The sequence below is a fragment of the Carassius carassius genome, chromosome 6 (genome assembly GCF_963082965.1).
Source record: "Carassius carassius chromosome 6, fCarCar2.1, whole genome shotgun sequence".
Classification (NCBI taxonomy): Eukaryota; Metazoa; Chordata; class Actinopteri; order Cypriniformes; family Cyprinidae; genus Carassius; species Carassius carassius.
The window spans coordinates 5764377-5786445 of NC_081760.1; the positions used below are offsets into that span (position 1 = coordinate 5764377).

Consider the following 22069-nt stretch of genomic DNA (forward strand, 5'->3'; position numbering starts at 1 on the left):
ACACACACACACACATACACACACACACCACAATTCTCACATCATGTGGATTAAATCTGGATGTCCGTCATTTCAGTATATGAGTTTTCATAATGAGTTGTTAAAGGGACCAATGTAAAGAACACTACACTTCTCCCTTTTTTCCCCTTCTTTTTAATCTTACTTTGACACTACTAACAGCTAAGCAGAACACTAAGGAGAGAGTAGTTGAACTAGTCAAGTATGTGAACTTTTGAGGGAGGATAAATTCAACTTTTTATATCTTGTATAAAGTCTTTTCTTTTTTCTTTTTCTTTTTACATTAAAATTGCAAGGCAAAACCAGCTAGATTCTTTTGATAATCACTGTGAGTGCACACATCTGCCCGTGTTTCACAGGAACGTGTTCTACTAAGGGAAGAAATGGCCATTGTATATGTGAATTATACAGTTTACTGAATTTATAAACAATGCAGCCTTAGAACATTTCTTTTTTGTCATTTTTCAAGTCAAGCTTATTAAGCTTTTGTGTTAAGCTCATGTTTTGAAGTTGTTGTTTTTTTTTTTCTCACACACAGTACCAAGCAAAGTATTATTGGCAAAGGATTTTGTGCATTGGCGTCTCAATCACCTGCAAGAAAAACAAAAAATGGCTGTACCATTTATGTGTTATCAAATCCAGATCCAAAGCCCGTAATGACGGCAGTTTGTCAAAACAATGAGAAAAAAGGTCAATTTGGCAGCATGCATCCTCGCTGCGAATACATTTCTTGCGCATTTGTTTTCTTCTGCTTTTTATTAGTCCTTAAAGAGGGAGAACAATATGTTTGTGTTAAGAATAATCTAGTTTGTATATTCAACATTTGAAGTATGTTCTATTTTGTTGTACTCTTGTTCCAAAGTGTACTCAAGTAGATTTTACTCAAATACAAAAAATATTCCTGAATTTGTGTGGTGGTGTTATTGATACGCCTGTCAGCTACAGAGCTCTTTGTTGCATCTTAGGTTGCCATTTCATATCTGACAAATGACAGATTTGAGCTTAAGGTGTGTTGAGAATTTACGGCTAGACTGTATGCAACCGCCAGACCGGATGTGAGGTATTTGAAGTAAAACTAGATTAAAAAACTAAGTGGGAATTACCCATATTTTTCCACTAAACCTGCACAGTAAAAATCAGATGGGCAGAGTACCTGACCACAGAGCCAGTGAACACGGCCTAAAGACTGTTCTGGCCAACAAAAGAAGGGAAGTAAGGCCCCAGATGCATATGAAGTTACACACTTCACACACTAATGCAAATTAGAAGCACATTCTATACCTGTTTTGCATACTAGCAAAAGAGATTTCAATGCAAACTGCAGATAGAAGTTGTTTTTCTTGTCTCGGTTATGCAGTTTTAAATTCAGCCATGAGGGGGTAGAGTGCTTGATATGTTGGTGGTTCCATGAATTGGTTGAGCTTGTCTCTACACACACCAGTCTCTTAAAGCTGTTCAAGGCATCCCGTTCAGGTTTGACCCGGTGTTATTATAGTTAACTAAAATTAAGTCCATTATCATTACTTACTAGACAACTAAATAAAACATATATAAACTGATTTAATCTAGTTACCAAGACTACATTTTTAAATGTGAGACTGTATTAATAAATTGGACATGGGTTAGCATATGGAAATATATTATAAGTCCAGAGAATATGAAGTGTTAAAATGTGCTTGTGTTTCAGTAAATTTTGCTAAGAACCCTTTGGGAAGGGACTGCGTTGCATTCTCTTAACCTTTAAAGCTAAAAAAAAGCCATTTGTAATTAGCTCATACAGTTGTTTCACCCTACAAGAATTAATAATGCATGAATATAAAATGAGGAACTCGGGTGAAAGGTACCTGCCTGCAACTGATTATGTAGAGTCTGGTGAAACTAGCTGTGAAATGATCATTTTGAGGATGTTGCACAAAGGAAATGGTTCATTCATAAATAAGTGAAGTGAAAAAGAGACTGTGACTACTATTGATTTTACTAATGCAAGTTAATGCAGAAATTGACAATTTCTCAAACATACTTTATATTCAATAATATTACCCCCCCCCCCCCCCCCCCCCACAATGCAAGTTTTAGAGGTGATCTGAAGGGTAGTTATAGGAAGGAAGCCTATTGGGTCAGATTTGTTCGTAATCCGGCGTGTGGCAGCTCTCGCCACTGGGCCGGATCTTCCAGGTTGTGTAAGGTGGCTCGGTTTTCCCATCTGTGGTCAAACACTTATACGCACTGTCCAATCCCAGACTCGATGTTGCAAAATTCCTATAGATGTAAACGCCCGTCCTGTTGCTTGGCAGCATAGAGCAGCAATGACTGCCACCTGATTGGTCTTCAACATCATGGCTGACAGACATGGGTGTGTTGTGTTTAGTGACTGGAAGTGTTTGTGATTGAAGAACATAGCACAGCCATCTGGGCCATTCTTGTTTTCCACATCCAGACATGGAGTCCACGGTTTGGGGCAGAAATTGCTCTGGTAGCCCAAACTCAAAGTCAAAGTAGTGATCAACTTCCTGTAGGCAAATGATGTCAGCTCTGTAGGTAAGGATCTCCTGCAGGATCAAATAGTTGCTTTCAGCCTAGTTCAGAGCATCTACGGGGCACTGCACAATACTGTCCATGCGTTCACCTAATGCTGCAACAGGACAGAGGGAAGTTGGAAATTAAAATATAATAAAAAATACTGTAAATCCCCAAAATAAATAAATTCCCCCCCAAAAAAAGAACTTGCTAAACTTGCTTAGAACTTAGACAAGAAAAAAAAAATCTTGTGTCATTTTAATATCATTGAGATGTTCTTACAGTTTTTATTAATATTCTTGAATTAGTCTGTTGAATTGAATTAATTAGTTGAATTGAATTAATAATCTTTAATGTTTTATTTCAGTTAACATTTATTGTGTACCTAAAACATTTTTAATGGTTTTAGTTAAAGAGTAACTAAACCCTAAACCAACTTTTTTTAGTTACTGATCTATAAGAATGGGGCTTTATTAGTGCTGTTCAGTGATTCGAGTAACTTTTTTGACATTTGAGTATAAAGTGTTTTAATTCTACAATATATGGTGTATAAACGTGTGAGTGCTGCCCTCTTCAGGTTGAACGGTGGCTACTGCAGTTGATTTTTCCTATTGGATGTTGCGGTGGCAAGTGACGTAAGCGGTGGCAGGTGACGTCAGCAGTTTCCAGCTCACCACACCCCTTGGTATGAGCTACCACGCCCTTGGCAGTATAAAACCATCAAAATCACTGTAGTGAGTCAGGAGCTGGAATTGCGAGTATTGGTAACTATCAGAGTAGACTATTATAGCATCTTTCAGCATAGCAATTATATAGTTATTTAGATCTTCAAGTTAGCGTAGATTTATCTGTATTTAGTACAGTGGTCAGGATGGTACGGAAGTGTGTTGCTAGTTGCGACAGCACTGCTGGACTGCATAGTTTACCAGCAGACTTTAAAATTAAGCTCCAGTGGTTGCATGCACTTGGCCTGGAAGACCGCAAGTTCCCGCCTAGAGCTCGAGTGTGCAAACTGCATTTTACACGGGATTGCTTCTCCAACGCAATGGAGGTGGAAATGGGCTTCTCCACACAGCTCGCGCTGAAAAGCGACGCGGTGCGGGAGGTAAGACCGCAGTTTGAGCCAGCGGCTCGAATTGATATGAACAGACACCTCGACACCCTCCACTTCAGGTGAAAGTGGGGGAGAAAAGTCCTCTACTTCAAATGATCGCTCTGTTGCAAAGCTACTTGCGTCATTACAGTCACTCTCCATTTTAGCGTCTCTGACAGCAGCTGTCAATCAATCCGTCACTGCGGGTCTCAGGTTCACGCTGCACTCGCTCAGCCCCGCCCTAGGTTCGTCCCCTCTATCTCCGCTGTGATCTGCCCACTTTTCAGCATTTTTCAAATATTGTCAGTGGGTGGAGTCAGGCTCTGAGCAGGGGTTTAGTTACACTTTAACTATAAAAACCCTGCCTTAATTCAGCAAGAATGTAATAAACTGATCAAAAGGGACAGTAGAGACGTTTACATTGTTACCAAAATAAAAATAAAATTCAAATAAATTCTGCTCTTTTGAACTTTCTATTCATCAAAGAACCCTGAAAGCATCACAGTTTCACAAAAAAATATTAAGCTGCACAACTGTTTTTTTTTTTTTTATAAATGATTTTCGAAGGATGTGACTGAAGATTGGAGTAATGATGCTGAAAATTCAGCTTTGCCATCTCAGCAATATATTAAAATGTACTATTTTTACTGTATTTTTTGATAAAATAAATGCAGTCTTGTTAAGAGCATGAGACTTCTCAAAAAGTCTTACAGACCCCAAACTTTTGAATAGTAGTGTATATCATTTAAAACATTAGTTGTATGTCATTCATTGTCATTTCTGAATGAACAAGAAAAAGGTTTATACCTTGTGCCAGTACATTCCACTGCATAACTCTGATTGTATGCCTGGCGTATCCATGGCCAGTCTGAATGAAAGCTCTCTGCAGCTGGGCTGGCCGGTTTCTCAGAACCTCTCTTCATTCCTACAACAGCTCCACAGGGTCCGCCAGGATTTGATCCAGATCCAGTCACACGGGTGAGGGAGAGGAGGTCGGCTGACGGTCTTAGCCAGGGCACTGAAGACCCTGCTAGTGCTGATGCCCATAGTACATACTGACAGAAACAAAAGAGTTGTCACACAAGCATTTTTCCTCATTTTTTCCTAACTTCTGGTCGCGTTGATGTAAATAGCTGTCATTCTGAACACACTTTACATTCTATGCTGTATCTTCTTCAAATTCTAATGGTTAATTAATTTATACTTATATATTTATACCGGCCAGACGCGAATTGTTAATTGTCCCACCAGAGCTGAGAGGAATCCATGCATGTAATAGCTCCATTGATAACACAATCTCAGCAGGGATGTAAAATAACGAATTACAAATACTCAGATTACTGTAATTAATGTTTTTTTCAGAAATGTTACTTTTTTTGAGTAGCTTCAAAATTGTGTACTTTTACTTGAGTACATTTTAAGTGAGGTAGACTATCTGTACTTTTACTCTGCTGTTTTCCCTCCATTTGTAGTCCTTACATGCTTGTTTTAATTTGATCATGTGATTGGATAGAGAGTAATTGGTGTTGTGACTCTTATCAAATCAAATTGTATCATCAGCATAACAATTTGAGTAAATGTGTAAAAGGTAGTGGATGATGCCCTCCTTTTAGTACAATGTACATTTATGTTTCAATTGTTTATGTTAATCATTCTAATTTCTTTATCACAAAACACTAAAACTGGCACCAGAAATGGGCTCTTTTTAACCCATCTCATGATGCTGGACGCTTGTGTGAGGTTTGAATGGTTTTGTGCATTCTTTGCACTGTTCTAAACGTTAATATTGTATGTGCAACAATAGCACATAACCCCATGGTTTCGATGCAATTTAAAGAGTTGGCAGTCAAAATTAAAACTGCTGGATGATATATAATCTTCATTCTTTCTACAAACAACAATATGATGTGAATTACAATATCTAAAATTTTTAAAAATATTAATTGTTACCAAAAATAAATTCTGCTCTTGAACTTTCTATTCATCAAATAATCTTAAAAAGAGGGTTTTCCCAAAAATATTAAGCAGCACAATATTAATAATTAAAATAAATGTTTCTTGAGCACAAAATTAGCATATTAGATTGATTTCTGAAGGATCATGTGACACTGAAGACTGGAGTAATGGCTGCTGAAAACTCAGCTTTGCCATCACAATTGTTGCCTGAGTTTTAAATATAACAATAATCACTTTTTGTCTAAAATATTTCACTTATATATTACATCAAGTTCACCTCAAGTCCTCAAAACAATTTGAGTTAAAACCAAGTGGCATAAATGAACAAAAGAAAACTAAATATTAACATTACTTAACCAATCAATAAAAACTACATTTATCATTAGATTAATGTAAAGGTTACAACAAAAGTGGTTTGTGAATTCACAATAATTTGTAGCAAATTCTGTCACCAACTTTATGGCACAAATTCGATGATACTAAATCAGCATGTAGGCTAATCATGATATGCATCATAACACAACATTGATAATATTAAAATCTCTAACAAAAAGTACAGTGGTTAAATCTACTGTACACTAACTTTCAAAAATTGGAGGTCAGTAAGATTAAAAATAAAAAATAAATAATGAATACTTTCAGTTTTGACTGAAAAGTAACAGTAAAGACATTTATAAAGTTACAAAAGATTAATATTAGGACTATCAAATCGATTAATCGCAACCAAAATAAAAGTTGGTTATATAATATATGTGTACTGTATATATTTTTGTGTATATACATAAACACACTCACATATAAATGTATGTATTAATCATAATTCATCGCACCTAACATAACCTAACAAAGTTTTTAAAAATACTTTCAAATTGCACTTATTTCACATTCAATCTTCCAATTAAAGTAAAAACAACATAAAGGAAGTATATTTTAATATTTGTTTAATGGCTTCTTTTTATGACTGAAGGCAAGTATCACTGATACCAATACTACTGATGTCTCTATGAAATTGTTTTGTCCCCCTAATATTTAACCACTGACTATAGCCATTCCACATTACAGTTTAATTGAGACAAAAAGTATATCTTTTGAATTATACATATGTGTAGATGACACATTCAACCACTCCAGACATGCCATCTTGGAATGGTCAACGTGTCAACATCACTCACAGTAAAAATCAAGAACTGAGTTTTCAAGAAGAAATTGGACAACCTTTCACAGGTGAGGTTGTGTTAATTTGGGTTTTCATATGTTATTAACTCAATATTACAGCTTTTTAAAATACAAAGTTCTGTCATGAAACTCACAGCTCCACCTGTATTGATCTGCTAAAGGGTAATTTCATGTATGTTATGCGGGGGTTATTTCATTTACGTTACATGTGCAGCAGCAGTATTTCTTTCATGTTCAAAGCAGCGTGTCTGTGGATATATTGGCAGTAGCAGTTCACAGTAGCTACTTGCTCTGCAGCAGCAGCAGCATAGCAGATCTATTCTGCCAAGATCAAACACATTAACACTGCCACGCATATTACCATGCTAAACCCTCAAGAGTGTTGTCATGACAGAACTAGGGTAATTTAAGGCCCAATCCCAATTCTACCCCTTAGCCCTTCCCCTTTCCCCCGTTCACGTGAAGGGGTAGGGGTGTCTCGATTCTCTTTTGGTTGGAGGGGTAGGGGTAAGGGGAAGGGGTATAAAATAGAATTAGGATTGGGCCTTAATGTCCTCAGTCAACTTGCTCTGGAGTGTCCACGGAGCTGCTTTCACTTTTCTAATGTGGAGGATGGACTGCTTACGTTTAGCGGCCAATAGAAACAGACAATAATGAGGCACGTGACTATATTTATATTTATTGTTTTTGATGTAGACAGGCCTTTAGTGTAACAGTTAGTCCTGGCCCTCTGGCCTAAACCCATAAGAAAGTAAATAAATATTATTATTATTTTATTTTATTTTTTTTGTGCGGGGTTTCATTGTTTCGCCAGTATGTGGCGAAAATTTTTATTATAAGCGAATCATTATTGAATCATTGATACAATTGATTCATTAAACGAATTATACGGAAGAGGGAACGTAAACGGCATTATGCGTTGCTCAGAGACGCTAACCGTTTATCATGCGTTGGTTTTGTTTAGAACTGGCAATATTGTGTATAAAATGTAAGTTACTTAGTATTACCTTCATTGAACTGTTTTGTCAAATTAAAATCACTCAGTCCAAATGCTCTGATTACCTGCGGCCTCGATTACTAGAAGATCATATCCATGCTGATTTGGAACTCTCTTGATATTGTGTAACGTTAATTGTCCAAAGTAAAATAATCGTAGCATAGAACAAAATGTTCATATTAAAACATCACTTATTATATAATTTAACTAATCTTAATTAATTGTAGTAGGCTCGAATTTAAATTGATGTGTTGAACGGTTATGTTTTTGTGATCGATTCGTTTATCATCAAGTGGAATGAGCTGAAGGCATTCGCGTATCTTTCTTAAACAGAGACCATCACAAGAGCTATTGGACGACACGCAGCACCTTTTGTGATTCAAGAACTTCTCATAGGTAACGATTCATGGAGGCATTTTGCAAAACTTGTCTGAATCTTAAATCTGCGCTGCACCGGACCGATGAAACAGAAACACTAATGCAGAGAAGATATAAAGGACGACAGAGCGTATATATTAAAGGTAAGGGTGGCCGATCTTATCACTCACCGGACTGGATTCAAATATGAAATATATTCCTCTTGTAGTCCAGTTATTGCGTTATATCGATACGATCTGCCTGCTTAATATATGTGATCTCCTCGAGCAAACGGTACAAACACAGCTGTCAACCAAAAGCAAGGTCCTGGGACCGGTGGTTCGTGATCAGCAGTGTTACACTGCTATCTGCTGGGATGAGGTGGTATTGCAAGTAGACACACAGGATTCGTCCTCAAGGGGGCGCCTGCATTCAAATCTCTGTAGGGTTTTGTGTGTTAGGACTCGGAGACATACCCTAGAATCTATAACGTATTTTAAATGTTAATTTCAAGCATTAGTAACAGAGCTACAAAGTGAAAATCACCCCAGCTATCTCTGTCTCTCTCTCTATTTTTTTAATCCGTTATTCCACCCTGAACAGCTCTTAAGAAACGTTTTTTTAAATAACATTTATTAAACGTCTTCAAAACTTCTTTATATAGCCTTTACTTAAAAGCAAATTACAACATAAACATAATAGGGGTTGATCAATATATATATATTGCGAGATATTTACAGAGTTATTAGGGATTATTTTTTTGCCCAGATGCAATAAGGACTGAAATTTGAGTTAAAATAAAATAGTTTTTAAATGCCACACAACTTTAAGAAATATATATTTGTGTAAAAGATTGTAGGCCTAGATTGTAGATTGATAGATTGTAATAATACAAAACTCAACCTAACAAACCAAACACAATACTTAACAATGTGACAATCAACAGTTAAAAAAAAAAAGGAGAAAAGTCTATCCAAAATTGGATTATTTCCCCTGAATCAGTTCTTTTAAACAGTTATAGGTTAAATTGAGTAATGAGTAATTATTTTACACCATTATATAATTATATTAACGCAGAAATGCTCCAATCAAGTTGATATATTTGCATAACACTATACATATTGAAAATTAAAACGTTTTTTATTAATAAGAATGTTTACTTGTGTCCCAGTTCAGTTGGCAGCCCATAAAAATGATTTGCATAAAAAATACACAAATCATTAATTACAATTAATTTATTAATTAAATTGCCACGTCTAGTAAATTTTATTTAAATTTTTCTCATTTTATACAGTAACTGCCAAAAGCTCCATCATCACACTATTCTTTTTAAAAGACCTATTTTACCTATCAAATTACGCAGACAAAAATCAGACTTCAAATAGGACCCTCTGCATTTTGTCCACTATTACAAGGTATTTATGGCTTAATGTGCAACTATAGGATTATTTTTCTTATAAAAGTGCAGGAGGCCATTAAAGAAGAAGCCTTGTTGTAGTAGCAGCAGTTCTGTAATCTATATGACCATAATTGTATGGGATGTGAAATATGATCGTTATTATAATATCAAATGCCCCTGTTGCTCTTCCTAGCATCCTGTGGTTTTCGGTGATGATGAAACAAAATATTGACACAACAGGCATGGGAGCAGGTGGTGCTAAATGCTGATAAAACCCAGTTTTAGGTTGATCTGATCTTCCTTCAGCTCCCTTGGGCATACACATGGGGCCTTACTCATGAAACACGAGCAGAGCAAATTTCTGCGTAAATCGTTCATAAATCCATTTGCTGCAAATTGTCGTGTTCAGTTCAATATGACAGAGGAAATATACGGATACATTTTTCACAGATATTCATTCTGCTCGCTGCTTGAATGAGGCCCATGGTTATTACATATTGCATATCAGCAGCCATCTATACATTTCTCAGTTTCATTAGCAATAGAAAATTCCTGGAAACCAATCTGACATGTTTGCACCGGTGGGTCTAACTTCTCTTTGGATTCAAATGCACCTTTAGCACCTGTATGAGGTTTAATGACTCATAGATACAGGATGGAGATAGATCTATAAGAAGAGTAAGGGTCATGATAAATTATGATTAAACAACGTAAGCTTCCTTAAGCATCATGGTTTGACTGTTTAACATGATCCAATTAGTCCCTGTTGGTAGATGCTGGAATTACACACTTCAAAAGCATATTTCTCTCTTTTCCCCTGCATTTCATGTCATAGCACAGGATAGTTGCTAGTGAAGGTCTTGGGTCTGTGAGATGAATGGGAATTTTCTTTTTTTTGGAGAATCTTCTCTGCACACATAAGAACACTTCAACACATTTGTCAGTGAATGGAGCCCATTGAGAGCAGCACATGTTCATTCTGTTCTAAAAGGCACAAAGGCAGAATGAAATGAAAAGGAATTTAATTGGTGCCAAAAGGGGTTATTATACAGCTTAATTCAGTAAACTTGTGATCTCTTGATTAGTTGAGATTGACTTTTTCACCTTTAAAGAGCTACCTCTCCTTGAGTTTTTTTTTTTTTAAGTTCACCTGTGGTATGCAATTTATATTGCGTTCGGAGGTTGATAATTTTGTCTTGTTTCTGAAAGGTTTCCACTTCAGTGATCTGGATCATGCTGACTGATTTCAAACTCCGGACAGCTCAAGGTTGTCATAATTCATTGCTAACTTGAGACTCTCGGCTGGAATTCAGTAGAAGATCATTGTAAAATTTCTGAAATGTGGTGAATCTGCTCTTTGATTCGTTCCCCCTCAGGTCATTGTCACTGGAGTTAGCTTGGTGCTAGGCTAATGAGTAATGCCTGAGGCTGGTTGGTTGCTGGGACATGACCTTCTTGGTGGCCCCTCCATTCAAGTTCAAGTTCAAGTTGAGCTTTATTGTCATTCCGCTACATGTGTGGACATACAGTGGAACGAAATGTCGTGCCTCACAGGACCACGGTGCTACATAAATACAGACATGTTCTCTCTTCTTTCATGCTCCTTCCATCACTGTTCTATTTCATCCATGGATGACAGAGAGATGCATGCTGAATACTCAAAAACATCTACTCTCTCAGTACTACAAAAATATAATATCCTTAACCTTTTTTTGTGGGAAATTCTTAAGTACTGTACTATATTTTTTTGATATGGTACAACGGTAACTCCATGTTTGGACACTACCATGATGATAAATACCATTTTGTTGGTGTACTATGTAAATGTAATGGTAAATGAATAAAGTAATCATAAAGTATCATGCTAAATGCCACAGTATGGAATTGAAAAACATTTGGGTCCAAACAGCGTTAGGCCATATTTACTTTCATATGAACAAAAAACACTGGCACTTAAAAGAAAAAAAAGAAGATAAATAAATAAAAACTGAAGTAAATAAAAGTTAATTAAACATTTTATTTATTTATTTTATTTTTTTTACTTTTTTTATTTGTAACACATTTGATATGTCACGTTTGTTGTCTATGCATTTTTTCAAGTATTTCCGAATATTTTTGCAGCTTAAGGCTGGAATACACTACTTTGTAAAAGGTTACAGAGAAAAACATGTGCCTCATTTATGGGAGATGCATGAAAATTTCAAAATATCAAACTTTTTTTTTTTTTTTTTTTTTTTTTATCCTCCGACTGGATGAAGTCTGCCCATCATTCACACATTTTTCTGTGAAATCTGTCAATTTCGACTGCCCAAAATCTGCAGACTGGATCTGACTTTAACTATCATCATCTCCTCCAGACAGTAAACTGAGGGCAAAAGCTGTTAAAAATCTGCATAGTGTATTCCAGCCTTTAGTTTCAGTAGTGTTTTTGGACTGGAGAGGATGTTTTGAGCGCTTAAAAGTTACAGGTAAAGTATGTTTTTACAGTGAAATCTTTTATCTCAGAAGATCAAGGAAATTCTGATTCTTTATGATCTGAACACTTTTATTTAAATATTCAGTTGAAGAAATTAGTAAAGAGAGGCTAGAAGAGATTAGAAACTAAGAGATATTTATTCAAGACCACAACTGATCACCGGCAAATGTTATGTTTTGGATCCCAGTGCTAATATTCTCTTGATCAACCTGCAGAATTTGCTATGCTAGGTCCACCAGCTAGACCAGCACCAAACCAGTTTGAACCAGCAGGGTTTAGAAGCATGTGATCCACAGCCACACTAGACGCTTTTACATTCTTCTCCATAAGAGGTACAAAATCTGCAGGGGAGTCTACACAGCAGGCTGTTCAGATAGAGAGAGAGAGAGAGAGAGAGAGAGAGAGTTCACCCTCAGTTCGATGTCTTTTTCTACCAAAAAGTATCTTTGCTCACTTTGCAGTTTCTCTTTCTGTCCTTAAGTAAAAAAAGCTGTCTTTCATCGTTGTCCCCCTCCTTTCCAGTCTCAGCATCGCTCTTTCTCCTTGTCGCTCACACACTTGGATGAAAGAGAGCGTGGGGGCCATCTGGTCATCCGGATTTAGCAACAGTAGATCAGGAAGGGAGGAAAAGAAAGATCACAGATTACCTCCACCTCAGAAGCACACCCTCAGAGAGCACTCGTAGCTCTCCATCTCTTTCTTTTTTTCTACTCTGTCCATGCTGGTTAAGTCAAGTTCCTCTTGTCTACTGGCACTGCATTACAAGTAGTTCACTTTATCCATTCCATGCCAATCAAAAGACTCTCTATCGCACATTTCTTTTCCTCGCATTTCCGGTGGAAATCGATATATGATGCTGTTGCCGCGGGCAATAACAGCTGGGCTTTTAAATAAGACTGTGAATGTGTTTGTGTGTGTGTACACAACTCTGATTTGACATCCTCATGTCACTTAAACCCTTGTCCTTCTCTCAAGGATGCAGTAATTGACTGGAATACAAGCACACGTGCACACACTCATACTTAATTTCAAGCCTTCACAAGCCTTTTATTTTCAAATTCAGCCGCTCATGGTTTGGCATTTTCTGAGGCTATGCAGCCCCCATTCCGTAGGGGTGCACATATGAGTGCTGACAGGTCCTCAGGCCCGTTTAGAGGTTTTGATAAACTGGATGTTTAATTTGTTGGACATTTAAAAGACAAACGGAAAGGAATGATCTAGAGCTTAACTAAGCTGTATACTGGCTGAGACACCCCCCCCCACCCCCCTCATTTTCTTCATCTGCTAAACGAGCTGATATAAGCTGCATGAAAATAAATGCTTCAAATAAATGCTCTTTTCTATTATTGCACGCCGTGTAGTTCTGCATTGTCTTGATTCCAAAAGCCTTTTGTGTGGAGCCCCAAAGCTTTTATTTCAGAATCAGTCACTGCTCACGTTGCTTCGGAATCAGTGTGAAATGAAACTGCAGGGTGGTGAAATCTGTCGGGATTGTTTTCTTTTTAACTTTTCATTAAAAGCAGCTATCCTGTAAAGAAAAAAGTCTTAGATCTTTTCGCTCTTTGACAGTGTAATAGTTATTTATTTATTTCTTTATTTGACAGATGCATCCAACTGGTTTTCGTAATGCATTTTTATTTCTACCGATAGAGGGCAGTGCAGGCTTAGAAAGAGTCTCAACCTCATCATGTCCTACCTGTGCAATCACCCCCTTTTTTTCTGCTCCCCTTCCTTCCTCATTAAGTACTCTTTCTCTGTAATTCATTCAGTTCAGAAAGCCTCAATGCAGTGTCTCAGTGACCCTTATATCTTTCATCTCTCTCTTTCTGTTATACCTGGCCTCTCATTCCCTTCGACTCTTTTCTCTGTCATTAAAACTTTACACTGTCTCTTCTGCCTCATGTCATCTCGACTTCCACCTTCAAAGCAGTCGGCTGTGTCATTCTCTCTTTTTCTGTCTCATTTTTCCTTGTTTTTCCTCCGTGTCCCCTATCTAACCCCCATGACCTCTCTCAAGTCAGCTTTTTGATGTAATCCTCTATCAGTTTGTTTTCTCTCACATGTTTGTCAGGTTTCAATGTGGCCTTTCTCTCATACTGGGTCTGTCTGGTTTTGACCATTTGGAGAGGTAACACAAATAAATTTAAGCAACATTTTTAAAATGCTATATTTAAAGTTTTCTGAAAAAAATAGTCTGGTATTGGCATTCAGCAAGGAAGGATACATTAAATTGACCAAAGTGACAGTAAAGAAAGTATTTTGAGAGCGATTAGACGGCTGGATTCTGATTGGTCATTTCTTGTCTGCCAGCATGAGTATTGCTGAGGACAGACTCTGACAGCTGGCATGTACACATACAAGCACTCATGTTCACAATGCATGTTTTCCTCCTCCTCACTCTCTTTCTCTCTGTTCAGAACTGGTCATTTCTGAGGTTGGCAGCATTTCACTCTGCGACAGCACTGAAATTTTATTGCTTAGAGGCTGCTTTTTCATAACTGTCAAAGTTGGTTTCAGACGTGACTCCTAAAATTCCTGAAGAGAAATAAAAATGGAAACAAATGAGACAATTTGTGATACTGTAACTTTGAGCTGTAACATGAATGAAAATAGCACAGCATATAACAACTCGTATAAAAACATATACATATTTAAGTTTTTCCTCAAATGCTTTTACAGTTTTTTACAATCGCTATGACAGATTTTTCAATACATTTAACAAATTTCCTAAACTCTTAACACACCAACACACCTAAAACACACAATTGGCAAAACGGTTAATTTCATGCTCAAAATCACACATTGTAAACTAAACTCCAAATCTAATTTTCAAAATACAATAATACACTAACACAATACACTATGTCTACCAAAACACTGCAAACATGTTTCAAAATCAAATAATTATTCAAAACACTAACACATGTTCTCTTCCAACAGGAACATTTAGTCAATCATAACACAATGACAAAAAAAACACTATCATCAGCTGAAATTACAGAAACTGCATTATTTTATGTGACAGGTCTGCCCTTATACAATGGACAGTACAGTATATTGTATTGATCAGAGATTGTGTTTTGCACTGTAGTTTCTTTTGAAGCCTCTCTACATTTTTGTTTTGTTGGGTTTAGTAAATGCATGCATTTTGTCACAAAAAATGAATGACCATCTCAGAGTAGCTTTATAGAATGTACAGTTACAGTTCTAAAAAAAAGACAGAGACAGAATTGCTGCAGTAAAGACTTTATTTGCAAAAGGACATTACTGCAAGATATACAAACAGAAAAAGCACCGGAATAATAATTAAAAAAAACAAAGTAAACTTCTAATCTGCCCGGTCTTCTGCATTTGGCCACATGTTCTCATCCACATCACACCTGATATCTTCTCTGGCAAGGCATCGTGGGAAGAATCTTTTTGCATGCCTTATCCACCCCTGGCAGTGTTCAGCTGTGATGTCTTGGCATGCAGCATCCATTGCATCCAGGAGGGACATTTGGTCATGTGGGCGATGGTCAAAAACCTTCCATCTCCAGGATGAGAAAAACTCCTCAATGGGGTTGAGGAAAGGGGAGTAAGGAGCAAGGAAAAGGGACACCATCCTAGGATGGGCGTCAAACCATGCTGTGACTGCACGGGAATGGTGGAATGCCACATTGTCCCATGTGATCACATATATTGGCAAGTGGTCTCCCACCTGTCCCCTTTCTACCTCTGGCACCAATCTTTCGTGCAGGTCTTCTAAAAATAGGAGAAGGCGGTCGGTGTTGTAGGGGCCAATCTCACATTTATGCAGGAGTGCACCATTTTTGGAGATTGCGGCACACATGGTGATGTTGGCTCCTCTCTGGCCCGGCACGGTAACTGTGGCCCTTTTACCAATTATGTTTCTCCCACGGCGACGCCTTTTCGCCAAGTTGAAGCCAGCCTCGTCAACATAGATAATTTCATGTGGGACTTGATTGGCCTCCAACTCCATGACTCTCTGAAAGTAATTAGACACAGTGTATGTACATGCTGTGCTGTACTGTATATCTACTGTATGTCCTAATGTACTCCAGGTTTATAAAGTAGTTTACTGCAAAACACACTGTGTATAGTACAGTAATGACTGTATTGCATAACCTTACCTGGACGTATTGGTGACGGAGTTCTTTGATGCGCTCACTGTTCCTTTCAAAAGGAACTTTGTATAGTTGTTTCATTAGGACTCTGTGTTTAGCTAGAGTCCGAGAAATGGATGTTATGCTGATTGCTGCAATGTTCCCAAAGACAAGGTTGTCCTCTACAACTCTGGACTGAATGTCCTTCAGTTTTATTTCATTGTCAGCAATCACCATGTTGACAATAGCAAGTTCCTGTTCTTCATTCAGGAGCTTTCCTCTGCCCCCTGAGGGAGGTAGACGTTGAATCCTTAGAGGAACAAAATACAGTTACATATTAGAGACCGGAGGCATACAGTCACTCTAATACTGTAAATGGTAATATTACAGTATTTACAGTACACTTTGCTGTAGGAGAAGCAATATCCTACCTGTTGGTTTCTCTGAAAATACGGACAATGGATGCCACTGTGTCCCGGCTGAGATTTGGTTGTACTCGTTCACCAGCCTCTCTATACGATAGCCCATGGTTTATGACATGGTCAATGATAGTTGCTCTTACAGTTTTTTTCAGTCGCTAACAAGCGTTTGTCCAAACAGTTGTCACATTTCCAAAACTCTAAACACAGTTAGCAAAGCATCAGTCTTTTGTGGCCATACCATTCACACATTTCATGTCGTTTTCACACAATATGCAGTCAGTGAACACATTTCCAAAATGCTTACATTTTCTTAACAGACAAGCTATACCTCCCAACAAAATTATGGATTGTTTTTGTAGTATTTACGAATGTTAACACACAACATCCCACAATAGCAAAAACAATATTCCAAACCTTAGATACAGTATAAAAAAACCTCTGCTTCTGCAATGATATCAGTTCAAAAACAATATATCTCAGCTGATAATAAACAAACAATTGAATAATTGACATACAGCTGATTTATGTTGGGTAAATTGGGACAACCACAGCTGGTTCCAGTCTGGCTTAGACTCAGTGGCAGGGGTTATTTTTTTCTATTACTATAAAAGGAGGACTTTGAGGAGTGATGTTTTTGGAAACAGAAACAGAAAAAGACAAACACTGTAATGTCTGGACAAGGAAGAGGAAGAGGAAGAGCAAGGGGCCCAGGGAGAAGAGCAGGCCCCGTGAGAGATGCAGAAGGAGGTGCAGTGAGAGGTGCAGTGAGAGGAGCAGTGAGAGGAGCAATGAGAGGTGCAGGTGCAGTGAGAGATGCAGAAGGAGGTGCAGTGAGAGGAGCAGTGAGAGGAGCAATGAGAGGTGCAGGTGCAGTGAGAGATGCAGAAGGAGGTGCAGTGAGAGGAGCAATGAGAGGTGCAGGTGCACTGAGAGATGCAGAAGGAGGTGCAGTGAGAGGAGCAGTGAGAGGAGCAATGAGAGGTGCAGGTGCACTGAGAGATGCAGAAGGAGGTGCAGTGAGAGGAGCAGTGAGAGGAGCAATGAGAGGTGCAGGTCCAGTGAGAGATGCAGAAGGAGGTGCAGGTGCAGTAAGAGGAGCAGGTGCAGGAAGAGGAGCAGGCCCAAGGAGAGGGCAAGGTAGAGGTGTAAGGATGCGTGGTGGTGGCATTCCAAGGGCTGCAAGAACAGTAGTCAGTGATGAAATTCGTGCCACTATCATTGACCACGTAATCAACCACGGTCTCTCACTAAAAGAGGCTGATGAAAGAGTGCAACCCAATTTGAGGCGGTCAACCGTTGCCTCCATTATTCGCATCTTTCAACAAACCAACAGGTAAGTAGTGCATTTTATATGGACTTTTTCTATTCTCACTTGACATGTCAATAAGGTCATACAGTAATGCATATGTTGAATTTTTTTTTTCCTCTAAAGACTGCAACGTCTTCCACCCTCTGGGGGAAGAGGAAAGCTCCTCAATAATGATCAAGAGCTTGCCATTGTGGAAATGGTTGTTGCAAATAATGCAATAAAACTGCATGAAATTAAAACTAGAATTGTGGAGGACCATGAGATATTTGGCAATCTAGAAAGCATCAGCCTCACAACCATTACACGGACTTTGTCCAAACACAGAGTGCGGATGAAGCAGCTCTACACTGTTCCCTTTGAGAGGAACAGTGCGAGAGTCAAGGAGCTACGACGACAATATGTCCAGGTATAGTGTATATTCAATTCAATGTCCAGTATTACTGTATTAGCTTTGCACATTGCAAGTAGGTAACCTACACAGTAATAGGTTGCAGTACAGTATGGTATACAGTAATGACTTGATATACATAAACCTTGTTTCAGAGAATTATGGAATTGGAGGCCAACCAGGCCCCTCATGAATTCATTTACATAGATGAGGCAGGATTCAATCTGTCCAAAAGGCGTCGACGTGGACGAAATATAATTGGAAAAAGGGCCACAGTTGATGTGCCAGGACAGAGAGGGGCAAACATTACCATGTGTGCAGCAATGGCAAATGCAGGATTACTCCTTCAGAGATGTCAGGTTGGACCCTATAATACCGAGCGCCTCCTTGCCTTTCTCAATGATCTCCACCAGCGCCTGGTACCAGAGCAGGATCAGGAGGGTGAAAACATGAGGACCTTTGTAGTTACCTGGGACAATGTTGCTTTCCATCATTCGCAAGCAATAACAGTATGGTTTGAAGTCCACCCAAGACTGGTAAGTCTCTTCCTTCCACCCTATTCACCTTTCCTCAACCCCATAGAGGAGTTATTTTCTGAATGGAGGTGGAAGGTTTATGACCATCAGCCACATGACCAGATGTCCCTCCTTGAAGCCATGGATGCTGGCTGCAGGGACATCACAGTTCAAGATTGCCAAGGGTGGATCTGACATACAAAGCGGTTTTATCCCAGGTGCATCGCCTTGGATAATATTAGATGTGATGTTGACGAAAACATGTGGCCTAACCCTGAAGATCGCAGGGATTAGATAAATTAATTTTGTGCTATTTTTAGTTCCCCCCTTTTTATCTGGGCTTTTGGCTGTTTTTCTTTTCTTTTCAGAAGAAAATTTTGTTATTGTAAGCATTTTGTTCACTGTAAGCATTGCAATACTGTAAAATTTTTCTGTTCTATTATACTGTGTTTCTACTGTACCTCCTTCAGTAAACAATAAAGAAAAAAAAACTGATTTGCTTTTTACTAGAATGCGTTTGAATTTGAACATTACTGTACATGTGGACATGCAGGTCACAACCAAGAAATTTAGTGTAAAAGGTGGATTGCATGTTACCTGAAACATAAAAGTCTATGCCGTTTTTCTAATAACAATAACCAGTATTTTGAAACCTGGTGTACTGTGATTGACTGCATATACTTTGTGAAGTGAAAACAAGTGTTATTCTTTGAAAGAATAATTTCATTTTGAGTCAGATTTCCAGTGTTTTGGTAAAGTTAGTGTGTGCGCAGAGAAACATGTGTTCTGTTTTGAAATGGAGAGTTAGTATATATTTAACAAAATGTGTTTTTGAGAAGAAAATGATCAATTTGGCCAATTGTGTTTTGTAGGTGTAAGTCTGTGTTAAGAGTTTAGAAAAATGATCTGAAGTATGGGTAAGCGCTTGTTAGCGATTGAAAAAAACTGTATTTGATCAGTTACCCTAGCTCTGGTCCTTCTTTGAGCGCCACCACGCATTCTAACTCCTCTCCCTCTCCCTCGCCCCACTCCTCTGTCTCGTCCTTGTCCTTGCCCCACTCCTCTCCCTTGTCCTTGCCCCACTCCTCTCCCTTGCCCTTGTCCTTGCCCCACTCCTCTCCCTTGTCCTGGTACTCGTCTTCCTCTCCCTCTTGCAGGCATTCTTTCTTTCTTTCTTTCTTTCTTTCTTTCTTTCTTTCTTTGTGTTGCTCTATATTGTTTCTTTTCCACACAAGATCAGCCCAAAGAGTCCTCTTTTAGAACATATGATCATGTGATTGAAAGAACCTCAACACCTGAGTGTGCTTCCTAGATGGGAATCAGCTGTGATTTATATATTTGCATAACTTCAATAAGCTGTTTCTCATTAGCAATGGAATAAAATACAGGGAATATATTTGTGTTTCAATTCACAATATGAACAGCTGTTTACCTTGACTTTAGCCTGTAAGGTTAGGTTTAGAACATGGTGTTATCTGTTCTGACATACAGTGTTAAATCATTGGTAAATTTGGCAGTTAAAATCCATTGTTTTGGTCTTGTTTGAGTTTGTGTGTAAAAGAAGTTCAAGCATTTTAAATTTGTGTTAATTGTATGCATTTTGTGTTAAAGCAACAAGAAATGTGTTAATAGTATAGCTTACACAGGCGGATGTAGTGCTAACTGTGTTAAGAGTTTTGGAAAATTGTTAAAAGTATTGAAAAATCTGTCATAGCAATCGTAAAAAACTGTAAATGCATTTTTTACATATGAAAATATGTAGCTGTCTTGATGTTCAACAAAAACAAGATTGTCATTTTCAATGCCCCTGCTGTTAATAAGTTTAAAAAGCCTTCTTTTAAAATATCACTGATAATGCAGCTTCTACACAGTCTTTTATGATTAAAGAGTTTCAATGCTCCAGCATCACAGGTGCGAAATTAAACATGAGTGATCTGCAGCCAGCTACAGGTTTGCAATACGACACGCATCCAACCAATCAAGGATCAGTCGGCTTTGTAAATAAAAAACACGTTTGAGGCACTAAAAACGTGTTTCGTACCAGCAGGCCAGAGTCATATCTGTCAACACTTTGTTGCTGTGCTGTTAGCAAACAAGAACTTCTCCTGAGAGTCTACTTGAAGAAGCATCGCTCTGCCAACAAATTAGCAAATGCCTGGGCCGTTTGGCGAGCATGTGTCTGTGTGTGTGTTTTGACAGAATTCATTTATGGAAGTGTTTTGTGACGCGGCATCTGTGCCAACATCTCAGCGAGGCTTTTGGCAGTCTAAAAATGCGTGTGAGAGAGAGACAGAGTGGAAGGATTTTTGCTAGGCTCTCAGAGGAATATGCTCATGGCCATTTGTATGTAGAAGTGTGTGTGGGTTTATTCTCTGTGGTGGAAGATGGAGGTGGTTGGGGTGTTGGTGGATGGTGTAGGTAGGCGTTGTTAGGTGGAGGCATACAAACAAACACACAGTGACCCGACCATCTGCTTTTGAGCTCTACAAATAAGACTATGTTTTTTTTGTGCGTGTGTGTGTGTGTGTGTAGCGCCACCACATGCGGTGGGAATCTGTGGCTCCAACTTCTTTAATGCTACAGATCCTTCCCTCTTGGATTTCGCTTTTCTCTGTCACCTAAAACGCCATGGTTTTCATGCTTGGTTGGGAGACACACACCACACGCTCTCGCTTGAGTGTTTGTCATTGTTGTTTTGTCTGTAGTAGCTGTTGCTTTTCTTTGTAATTGGTCTCTAGGTGAGATGTTATTGTTATTGATGCAGATGGTTAATTACCTTTATTTGGCTTTCCTGCTATTACCCTCTTCAACACTGCACTTCTTTGCAATCAACCTTTTTTATAATGAGACACTTTAAGCATATCTATTTTATGAAACACTTTCTATATTTTTATTTATCTATTCATTAATTACCATTCTTTAAGATTTTAATTTTTTATTTTAACAAATTTACCAATTCAGTTTACTGATGCTTTCCGACTTCATAATAGGGTTTTAATAGAACATTGAATAGAACACTTTTTCACTTGAGCTGATCACAAAATGGCTTTCTTTAAAATTTTCTGAGCAACACAACTCCCCAGCAATCTTTTTAAAATTTTCCCCAAACAATAGAGTGCTGCAGGAATTATGCATATTTTTGTAGGCCAAGCCAAAAGTATCATCCTAGGTCCCTTGACCAAAAGCCAATAGGTTTTTCTTTCTTTGGCTTTTTGATTACAGCACAAAATAAACCTCATTATCAACCAAAGTTTATGCTTCTTCCATGTTTTTGTTCATCATGATGATCTTCTCAAAAAATGAACTCAAATGAATTTTGTGTTTTGAAGCAAATTTTTGA

General features: G+C 38.1%; 1 pseudogene; it reads right to left on the reverse strand.

Moving 5' to 3' along the window:
* Positions 1-2098: 2098 nt before the first annotated feature.
* Positions 2099-8447, reverse strand: LOC132141828 (nocturnin-like; annotated as a pseudogene).
* Between the last annotated feature and the right edge of the window lie 13622 nt (positions 8448-22069).